Below are 11,456 nucleotides of genomic sequence, written 5' to 3' on the forward strand. Positions count from 1 at the left end.
CTGCCTCCGAGTCCTCCCGGGTCTTAGAGGAGCCTCTGTTCTGCATCAGTTTTTGCAAAGGGGAAGGGGGTGGGGGGGAGAGAGATTAAAAAATATATTTAAAAAATTAATTTAATTTTAAATTAATTTTTTTAATTTTTTTAAAAAAATTACATTATTTAATTTAATTTCCCCCCCTTCCATCTTGAATGATTGTCTAATGCTGTAAGCGTTTGTTAAATTGTAACTGTTTTATTCTACTTGTTGCAAGCCGCTAAGAGTAGTCAACGACTAGATGGGCGGGATATAGGTATAATAAATAATAATAATTTAAATTTGTTTTTGCATTTTTATTCAAGGAGGCCTCTTGCTGGGAGGGGTGGCGGAGGGGCCTGAATGCCCAGGGCAGAAGCTTGGAGGGATTTGAGGCTGGCAGAGGGAGGCAGGTAGGGTTGAATAACAGCCTTTTGGGGTGTGCAGCAGGAAGGGACCACCACTACCATCATCCCCCTGCGCTCCCCAGGGTCATAAAATCATAGAATCGTGAAGTTGGAAAGGGGCCTCTAAGGCCATCCAGTCCAGCCCCCTCTGCTCAGGGCAGGAAACTTGAGTCGGGAGAGATCTGCCAGTTTCTCTTGAATGGCTCCAGTCTGGAAGCACTCACCGCCACCTGTCAAGGTCATTCATTCATTCATTCATTCATTCATTCATTCATTCATTCATTTATGTGAAGTACACTATTTAAAGTTGAATGGGTTCCGTCGTCATACTGCTCTAACAGTCAAGAGACATTTTTTTCCTAATATTCAGCCAACATCTGGCTTCTTGTCCCTTGAGTCTGTTTTTTACGGGTCTTGCCCTTTAGGATGATGGAGAACAGATCCTGCCCCTCCTCTCTACAGGACTACCTTTCAAGTCTTTGAAAAAGGGCTGTCCTGTCTCCCCCTCCGCCTTCTTTCCTCACGGCTAAAGAGGCCTGGAGGACATGTTCTTCCCGCCTTTCCTCATAAAGCTTGGTTTCCAGTCCCGTGATCATCCCCTGGTTGCCCTCCTCTGAACTTTTTCCAATTTGTCAGCTTCCTTCTTGAAGGGTGGTGGCCGGAACTGAACACTAGACGAGCCCTAACTAGTGGCTAATAGAGGGGAATAGATTTCATTAACCTCTTGGTGGTCCAGGAAGGCCATCATCATTCAAGCATCCCGGAGAGACAGAGCCGTCGTTTGCTCTCTTGGCACCTGGGGCAATGGGCGTCCACCCACTCAGGAGGCAGTATAAAAGAAATAAACAAAGTTTGTGCTTTCAGAGAGAGAGAGAGAGAATAAAAACAGGAGGCATTATGGTTTATTTTCCTAACCCTCGCCATTTGATTTTCCTCTAGATTTTGGCACACTCTGAATATTGATTCCCAACATCAAACAGTTCTTTTCTGTCAAGAAGCTCTTCGTCCTATTTAGGCATCATCTCCTTTCTCCTAAGGAGAAATATTCAAAAATATAGGCCATATTCAAAAAAAAATAGGCCACTGGATCAGCCCCTATGAACAAGGTAGATGCTGGTCTTTTCTAAAGCTAATGGCTCTTCATTGCCAATTCATGACTGAAGACCTTTCAGATCTCTTCCCTGACCACAGCAATACATAGCTTGCAATAATATCTTGGAAAAGTCATTTCTCTCTTGAGCTCACGGGGAACAGAGAAGACAGAGGAAGTTGGCAGATGACGTGATAAATCCTTGGTGCTCAAAAAGTTTCAGGACTTTCACCCTGTGAGATAAGGCTCCACTCCGCTCCTAGTTCAGGTTCAGACCTGGGTAGAAATCTCATGGGCTGGGCCTTTTCTTGCCCCACTGTTTCCCCATCCTTGACTATACCCGGGGGGGGGGATATACTTACAATGTATATACTTACAATGACAATAAATTATTATTATTATTATTATTATTATTATTATTATTATTATTATTATTATTATTATTATTATTATTATTATTATTATTATTATTATTATTATTATTATTAATTTGTGTAGGTTGGAGTAGGCAACCATTTTTCCCCCAAAGAAATATGTCTGTTGAGGGTTACTTACCCTGGGGATATGGGTCAGTAGCCCCCGATATCAGGAAAAACTTCCTAACTGTTAGAGCAGTACGACGATGGAACAAAGGACCTCGGGAGGGGGTGAGCCCTCCAGCGCCAGAGGCCTTCAAGAGAACATGGTGCAACTTTCTGTCCGATCTGCTTTGATTTGGATTCCTGCCTCGAGGGAGGGGGTTGGACTTGATGGCCTTCGAGGCCCCCTTCCAACCCCATGATTCTAGGATTGTATGAGTTAATGTGTTTGGAGACTACACGAAGAAAGAGTGGTCGTAAGACCAGATAGGCGGGATATAAATAGAATACATAAATAAAATAAATACATAAAATGAAAGCTGTGGAAAATGGCTGCCACAGGAGGTGGACAAGACCAGACCGAAAGTGAGGGATCTTCTCCTTATTCTTTGGCTCCGCAGACCCTTTCCTCCTCTCTTGTCGTGCTTCCTTCGCAGGTATCGAAGTCAAGACCTGTCGTGGTCCTTTCAAAATGAGGCCGAGCCACCGTGTGAGGGTGGCAGGGTCGCTCACCCCCCCCCCCGGTAGACGGAATCCCGTACAGCGACTTTTCCAAAAGACACCTCGTTGAACCCACCGGCCTGCACCGGCAGGAGTCCTCTGGGGGGAAAAAAAGGAACTTGGCCAGATTCCAAGAGACAAAAGAGGAAGAGCAAGAACGAGACTAGAAAGCAACTTAAATCAATGGGAGACGCGGGATCTGCCGCAAGGGGTCAGCTAGCCAGGCCCAGGGTTCAAGATATTCGGTGCCGTTCATCAACTTCTGTGCCCAGCTGGTCAGCCGGTCGGTCCCTTTTTCTGGATTATTCCATTCCCCAGGCCAGTTGGCCTGGCCTCCTTTCCATCATCCTCATGAGTGGATCCAAACTCAGTAACCACTCCATTTCCTCCAGCTTGCCTACAGCAGTTTTTGCATTTCGGCCTTCCCTTTTGAAAGATTTTCTTTTCTTCTCGCAAGATGAATAGATCTGTAAATCGTAGGATTCTGTGCCCTCTTTCCTCTGAGCAAGGCAACAGCTGCCCGCTTGTAGCCGACTTGGACAACCTCTTTGCCCATTAGATGTTGCTCAACTCCAACTCCCATCAGCCTTCAACGGTGTCTGTGGGGGGTAATGGGATTTGTCCTCCGACAATGTTTGGAGGTCAAAACAGGCCCACACCTAGCAAATATGATTCATGGATGGTTTAAAAGCCAATTCGTCAGCAGAAAAGCTGCACCAGGGAAGTAAACCGTAGATTCCCTACCCATGTTGTAATTGTTTTTAACACAAGGGCATATAAAAGACTTCAGAACACAACCGTTATTATTTAAAAGAGGCTGCTGCTTTCTGGTTTGAAATGGGCTCATATTTGTTCAGACCTGCGCATGACTGGGCAGTTAGTCTTAAATAAGTCTTTAAAGTGATTTTTTTAACTTTGCCCTTTCTCAGCTTTGAAATGGACGAACATGGTTGCCTATAAGATCTGACTCATATATTATTATGTTTTTCAAAAGAGTGCTTTTAAAAAAAAAGTTTATAAACAATTTTTGTGGCATGTTTTTTTCTTTTAAAAAGCGAAACTTGGATACCTGGAATATTTACCTGATGCAGAGAGAGAGAGAGAGGTTTAAACTGAGGTCTGATTTCACCCATGGATTACACTCCAGAATCAGTGGGATGTTTTCAAAACAAAGAAACTGCCTACATTTGGGTTCAGCGTTCTAACAATGCAGGAGGAATTGAGTGTACTCTGCACCATCTTGAGACATTTCGCCTCCCTTATTTCCAGAAGCTGGAAGTGTCACTTTTTGAACAACACTGCCCAGAATCCTCCAAACACCACATTACTGGCCAATAATTACAGTATATATTCTAGGATGCAAAAAAAGGGCTAACTTTGGATGCCATTTTGGGGTATATGTGTGTGAGAGAGAATGTTTTGATAGATTAACCTTGGAGCGTTGTTGGTTCGGTGGCAGAATTCTCACCTGCTACATGGAGGTCTGGGTTCAATTCCCGCCCCGTGCAACCCCTGTTTTGCCAATTGCTGGATAGCTCAGTGATTTAGGGGGTCTGACCGTGGAGCCAGAAGTTGGGAGTTCGATTCCCCCATGGTGCTGGTCTCAATGATGCATCCAGTCCCTCCCCTGCCATTCTAAGTTCATTATTAAAACAAATGCCATTCAGGCCGAGACAACATGGAAGCACTCTGTCGCCGTTCCTCCCCCTTTGCCTCCTGCCACCCCCACCCCAATATTTCCCTGTTTCCCCTGCTTTCCTTCTTCAGATTCCCACTGTGCCTTCTTTGCTATGGTGACCGGGCCTGTTATGAGCTGGCTGCACAGGTATTTTCCTTCGGCCAACATTTTTTCCTGCCGTCTCAAGCTCTCTAAATGTCATGCAAATCAGCCTGTTATAGCCACGGAAAACCCGGCTGGGATTTCTCTCCGAAACAAAACAGACGTTCCTGGGAGACGGGGCAAGCGTCTCTTTGTGTCTGCCCCCCAGACATTGTGTTCATTGAAAGCAACGAGGGGGTAGACGTGGAAAATAGGTCTCTCCCCTCTCTGCTCCACCCTTTCTCCAGAAATGCTTCGGTGAGACTCAAACCAGGATATGATGTGAGGGAGAGATGGAATCTCACAGAGGGATGAAGAACTGAGTCATGGGGCTAAGAGAGGAAGAGCATTTGAAACCTATTTATTTATTTAACTTATATGCCGCCCACTATGGCCTCCACATTCATGTCCATCCTTGATAGCAAAGAGTAGAACAAAAAAATGGCCTTCTGGAGATGTCAACCCTTGGTCTTCCTACCCTAATGGTTTCCCTCTTGTTAGTTTCTCTGGGTTTGACCGAGTTTAGCTTCTGCATTCAGAGGCCCCGTAGTTGCTCGTTTCTATGCTTCTGAATATAGGGACGTGGTGGCGCTGCGGGTTAAACGGCAGAAGCCTCTGTGCTGCAAGGTCGGAAGACCAGCCATCGTAAGATCGAATCCACGTGACGGAGGGAGCTCCCGTCGCTTATCCCAGCTTCTGTGAACCTAACCGTTCGAAAGCATGCAAAAATGGAAGTAGATAAATAGGTACCACTTTGGTGGGAAGGTCACGGTGTTCCATGTCTAGTCGCGCTGGCCACGTGATCACGGAAACAGTCTTCAGACAAACGCTGGCTCTACGGCTTGGAGACGGGGATGAGCACCACGCCCTAGAGTCGGACACGACTGGACTAAATGTCAAGGGGAACCTTTACCTTTACCTATCCTTCTGAATGCTATGTGCTGTCAAGTCACTTCTGAATTATGGCAGCCGTCCCGATTTGAAGGGATTCCAAGCCAGATCTCCTGAATCCTAATATGAGACTCCTATTACATTGGCACTGTCTCAAAAATGTGTTTCTAACTTGCCTGATATTGACGTATCCGGGGGGGGGGGGGACAGCGCATTTTTGCATGTTACCCTATATATCACCATGTTTAGTGTACAGTACGCAGCAGGGAGAACGTAGCATATATATGTAAGTGTTCTGGGAAATGTCAGGCATAATGGCCATTGTTGAGAGTCACCAATATTTAGAACTGTGTGTACATGTGCATCATTGGTGCATGAGGGTTAGTAGGTCCAGAACTGCCGTCCGCCTTTCCCAGCATAATGGTCTTTTTCAAAGAACCCTGCCTTCTCATGAGGTGTTCAAAGGAGGACCATCCCAGTGTCAATATTTTTTGCCTCCAGAGAGTTCAGGGTTAGGACCCACTTGTTCATCTTTCTGGCAGTCCAGATTATCTGCAAAGCTCTTCTCCAGCACTGCATTTCAAAAAGATCATTTCCCCCTCCCTGTCAGCTTTCTTAACTGTCCAGCTTTCACACCCATACATGATGATCGGAAATATTAGAGTGTAGATGATCTTGGTCTTAGTCTCCAGTGACACATCCTTACACTTGATGATCTTTTCTAATTACTTCATGGCTGCCTTTCCGAGCCTCCGTCTTCTTCTAGTTTCTTAGCTTCAATCTCCCTTTGGACTGATGACTGAACCAAGGGATATACAATCCTCTAACTATTTCAATTTCTCCATTGTCAGTGCTAAAGTGGTATAGTTCTTCTGTAGTCATCATCATGTTTTTGTCTTCGTGAAATGACCTAGCCCGTCCTCAGTTCCTTTTGGAGCATCATGGCAGAATCCCAGTGTTTTGAAAGTCACGGCTGCAATTCAAACCCCTCGGGGTTTATGCCACCAGGCGGCTGGCCCAGAATGCTTCCAGATTACTCATGCATTGAATGCACCAGTGAATGCACAAATTGGCAACCAAAGAACCTGCTGATATCATTCATCATGTGGATTTTTCTTTCTCTCTCTCTCTGTCCTATTGTTTTCAAAGCAAAATGGGAGGTGGGGAGTAGCTGCCATCCCCCAACATAATACATTTAACAATACTTGATGCTTTTGCATTTCTCAAATGTGATGATGTACATTCTCAGACTGTATAATAAGAACACAATGGTCTGAGTAAGAGGATTCTTCTTGCATTCATAACCCATTTGGGCTTCATCTATAAGGGAGGAAAATCCAAACACAGAGCCCTGGAAATGTGGGGTTAACCCTGGAAGGGAGGTGTGGAGTCACAAAAGAATAGTCAGAAGAAAATTCAGAATGTATTCTCGAAGGCTTTCACGGCCCGGATCTGATGGTTGTTGTAGGTTTTTCGGGTTATTTGGCCATGTTCCGAAGGTTGTTCTTCCTAACATTTTGCCTGTCTCTGTGGCCGACATCTTCAGAGGACAGAAGTTAGAACTCTGTCTGTGTTCTGGTGGAGGATAGTTGAGTATTTGTAGCTGATCACCATAATCACCCCATCTCCTGAAAAGGATAAAAAGCTAATCCCACAGCTACAAATACTCAACTATCCTACACCAGAACACAGACAGAGTTCCGACTCCTGTCCTCTGAAGATGCCGGCCACAGAGACTGACGAAATGTTAGGAAGAAAAACCTCCAGAACATGGCTAAACAGCCCGAAAAACCTACAACAATCGAAATTCAGAATGTTTATTTGAGACTGGCGAAATGTTAGGAAGAAAAACCTCCAGAACATGGCTAAACAGCCCGAAAAACCTACAACAATCGAAATTCAGAATGTTTATTTATTTATTTATTTTGGACTAAACATCTCAGCATCCCTTAGCTGGCATCACCACAGAGATTGTGGGAGTAGTTGTCTGAAATGTAGCTTCCCCCATTGTTGTTGTTGGTTACGTGCTGTCGGGTCACCTCCAATGTACTACAATCCTATGAATGAATGACTTCGAAAATGTCCTGACATTCACAGCCCTGCTCAACTCTTGCAAACACAATGGCCATGGCTTCTTTTACATAGTCAATCCATCTCATAGCTGTTCTTCCTCTTTTCCTGATACCTTCCACCTTTCCCAGCATTATGGCACGTATTTTCCAAAAAATCTTGCCATCTCTTGATGGGCCCAAAATACGACACTCAGCTTCATCATTTTTGCCTCTAGAGAAAGTTCAAGCATGATTGGATCTAGGATTCACTTTTTCTTGTCATTCTGGCAGTTCCCGGTATCCATAGTTCCAGCACCATATTTCAAACTAATCAAAATTTTTTAATCCTCTTGGATCAACTTTGTAAAGCAAAGTTGGAAGTTGATATATAATTGGGCCCAGGAAAAAGGCAGGAACTTAGGGGGGAAATTAGTCTATAGCGAATCAGTGCTCACCGGAATCCCTCTGATGACCGGACGATGATGAAATCTCTGATCCACAGGGGAAGGAGGGATGTTTAGTTGTGGGTGTTGGGTTTTTTTTGGTTAATTATTTGTTAGATTTTGTTAAATGTTTTTTTTAACATTAATGTTTACACATGAATATTTTTTTTTTACAAAAATCAAATTTTTAATCCTGTTGGCTTTCTTCCATGAATAATAATAATCTGTCGTCAAGTCAATTCTGATTTACGGCAACCCTTTCTTGCTTTCTAGATAGAGCATACACAGAAGTGGTTTACCATTCCCTTCTTCTGGAGACATCCTGGGACTGTGCAGCTTGCCCAAAGCCACACAGGCTGGCTTTACTCCCTGGAGGCACCGTAAGGGACCGAACTCCCAGCCAGATCCCTAAACCACTGAGCTACCCAGCCAGCTCAGCAATTTTGAGCTACATCAGACGTTCAAGGAGTGGCTTACAATTGCCAACCCTACTCCTGAGAGTATTCCTAGAATTTGAGCTCAAATCCTATAACAAGGATTTGAACCCGACTCTCCTGATTCCTAGTCTAGCTGTTACACCATTTCTGGATTTACAAGCTCTGTGAAAATACCTGCCCGCGATTACTTGTGCTGAGTTTTCCCCTAATAGATCTGAACAAAGAAAGAGGACCAGCATAGCAGAATGGTTAGAATGTCAGATGAGACTTGGAAAACTGGGTTTGAATTCCCCACTGAGTCAAGACACTCAGTGTGCGATGGTGGGCCAGACGTTGTCTCTTGGCCAACCTGCCTTGTCAGATTGTTGTGAGGATGAAGTGGAGAAGAACAGAGCCGCGCGTGCCATCTTGAGCTCCTTAGAAGAAAACCGGGATTAAGGCCGCTCCTGCAGCAGCTCTGTAGTGTGTTTTTTTAATAATAATCATGTGTCTCAAGTCGGTTCTGAGTTATACCAACCCCTTCCAGTGTTTTCCAGGTACGGAGTACTCATAAGTAGTCTCCATATCCTGTGGGGTAATAGTTCCCCCCTCGTTGGCACTGGTTATCTGGAGACACCACGCTTCAAGAAGGATGCCGACAAATTGGGAGGAGTTCAGAAAAGGGCAACAAGGATGATCAGGAGGCTGGAAGCCAAACCCTACGAGGAAAGACAGAAAGAACTGGTCAAGTTTAGCCTTGAGAAAAGAAGACGGAGGGGAGATCGGAGAGCATCTTTCAAATACAGCGGTGCCTCGCATAGCGAGGTTAATCCGTTCCAGATTAACCTTCACTATGTGAAAACTTCGCTAAGCGGAAAGTAAAAAGCCATTGGAACCAAATCGGCACAAAACTCACCATTTAGCGAAGTTTCCAGGGTCCGGCAGCCATTTTTGCGCCCTTGGTAAGCGAGGGGAGGGCGCGAAAACACTGCGCGCAGCCATTTAGGGCGTCCGGCGGCCATTTTGGAGCTGCTGAACAGCTGATTTTCGGGCGTCGCAAAGCGAAGATCGGTAAGCGAAACACTTACCGATCTCCACTATGCGAGTTTCGCCCATTGGGGCCGACCCTATGCCTCCGCATTAGCGATCCTGGAAAAGGGATCGCTATGCGGATTCGTCGCTATACGAGGCGCTCGTTAAGCGAGGCACTACTGTACTTGAAAGGCGGCCCTACAGAGGAGGGGCAGGATCTGTTCTCGATCATCCCACAGTGCAGGACATGTAATTATGGGCTCAAGTGACAGGAAGCCAGATTTAGGCTGAATATTACGAAAAACCTCCTAACTGTTAGAGCAGTATGACAATGGAACCAATTACCTCAGGAGGTGGCCAGCGCTCCAACACTTGAGGCATTTGAGGGGAAATTGGACAACCATCTATCAGATCTGTTTTGACGTGGTTTCTTGTCTTGAGTAGGGAGTTGGACTCATGGGCAAATAGGCCCCTTCCAACTAAATTATTCTATGACTCTGTGATTCTTCTAGGGGCAACTTGGGACTGTGCCATGTGTCCAAAAGTTCACACATGCTGGCTTTTTTCCCAGGAGGCATAGTGAGGAATCAAAACTCCTTCTACACATGTACTACGAGTAGGAATTATTTGGAAATGAGCAGTTGGTCACCGGAGTTGACACTACCATCTTCCGTTTAAAGGCCACCAATTGTCCATCCGGGGTCCTTATTTTACTGAATGACTCAGGAGTAAATGGGTTTTCTCAGGGAGAACGTGCCAGGGTAGAACATCTGCAGGAAGTACTTGTGACTGAGGGAATCCTGGAAAAAAAAAGAAACCACCAAAGCCTCAAAAGCTAATCAGGCTTTTCATAACCACAAGGAAACCCTTCAACCATCAATATTTGTATAAACACTTTAATCTGGTTGCTATAGGGGATATCCCTACGCATTTGTTTAATATTGTGCCAGGAGGTTCCCTGGATTAAATTAGAAGTGGGTGGGTTGCATTTTACCTGAGGGTTGCTTCTGGTCCATGAAAAGCTATTTCCCCCCCCCTCCCCTCACAGACTACATCCTACTATGGAAAAAACAATTTCTCATATTCAAAAGACTGTTCTAGGAAGTCCTTTTTTTTTCTTTTGGTCTGAATCACCACACCTTTTAAAAAAGTTTTTTTCTTCAACTTCTCTTTCTGTTTTTGCTGAGTTTTCCCCCATTTCCAACCCCCCCAGGGATTCATGTGGCCCCTGGAGGGTGCTAGGAGTAGAATGTGACACACACCCCGGGAGCATGTGCACCCCAAATTTTTGGCATAGAGGCCAAATTTTGGCAGACAGATTTTAGTCAGAGCTAATAGGCTGGAAGACAAGAAGTGGGGAAAACCCTTATCCTTAACAACTACAACACATATAACATCTCCAGTGCCTACACAACAAGCCTGCAGAGTAGACCAAAACAGGTTTTTTATATTATAGCCTAAAAGCCACACTGAGAGAGCAACAAAATGTCAAGATTCCCTCAAGAATTTCACTCGGTGAGTCCTCCTCCCAAGATGAAAAAGATGAACTACAAAATGGTGGAGTTGTGTGGGTTTTTTTTTGAGGGGGACTACAATTCCCAATGGCCATGTTGGCTGGGGATTTGGGGGACTGTAGTCCAAAACTAATCCCCCTCCCCCCCGGCCCGTGCAAGCTCTCTGACGAGGATTATTTTGAGGTTTCGTTTACGGGTTCGTTTTAGGGTTTCTTTTCAAATTTGGGCTGGGTGGGAGAAGTTGATTTTATGCTATAAAATTGCTGTTCTGCTCTTGGAGAATTGGCCTTGAATAGGCATATGGGGCTTCTGACTTTTTCAAATTTCAACTTTGTTCAAATTCTGAAAGCTTTTGGATTCCCTGCTCCGAGAATTTGGACTGGTACCTTCCTGGCAAATTCTGAAACCCCCTTCTGAAAACCCCACGGATTTTTCCAGACTACCTTCAGATAGTTTGGGGTGCTTTCTTTATCTTGTTTTTAACTCTTCTAAGCCAGCGTGACTTTGCTGAAATTTAGGGTGGGAACGGGCTGAATTTGACTTGGAGCCCACTTGGGGTTCTTGTTTGTTTTTCACTGACTCAGACTAAATTCAGGACTTGGAAGCAACCCGCCCCTCCCTTTAAAATGTTGCACGACAGAAAAAGGACAGTTTCCCAAAGTTTCCCAACACACATATAAACATACGATGGATACATAGAAG

Source organism: Pogona vitticeps, chromosome 6, assembly GCF_051106095.1.
Source record: "Pogona vitticeps strain Pit_001003342236 chromosome 6, PviZW2.1, whole genome shotgun sequence".
NCBI lineage: Eukaryota > Metazoa > Chordata > Lepidosauria > Squamata > Agamidae > Pogona > Pogona vitticeps.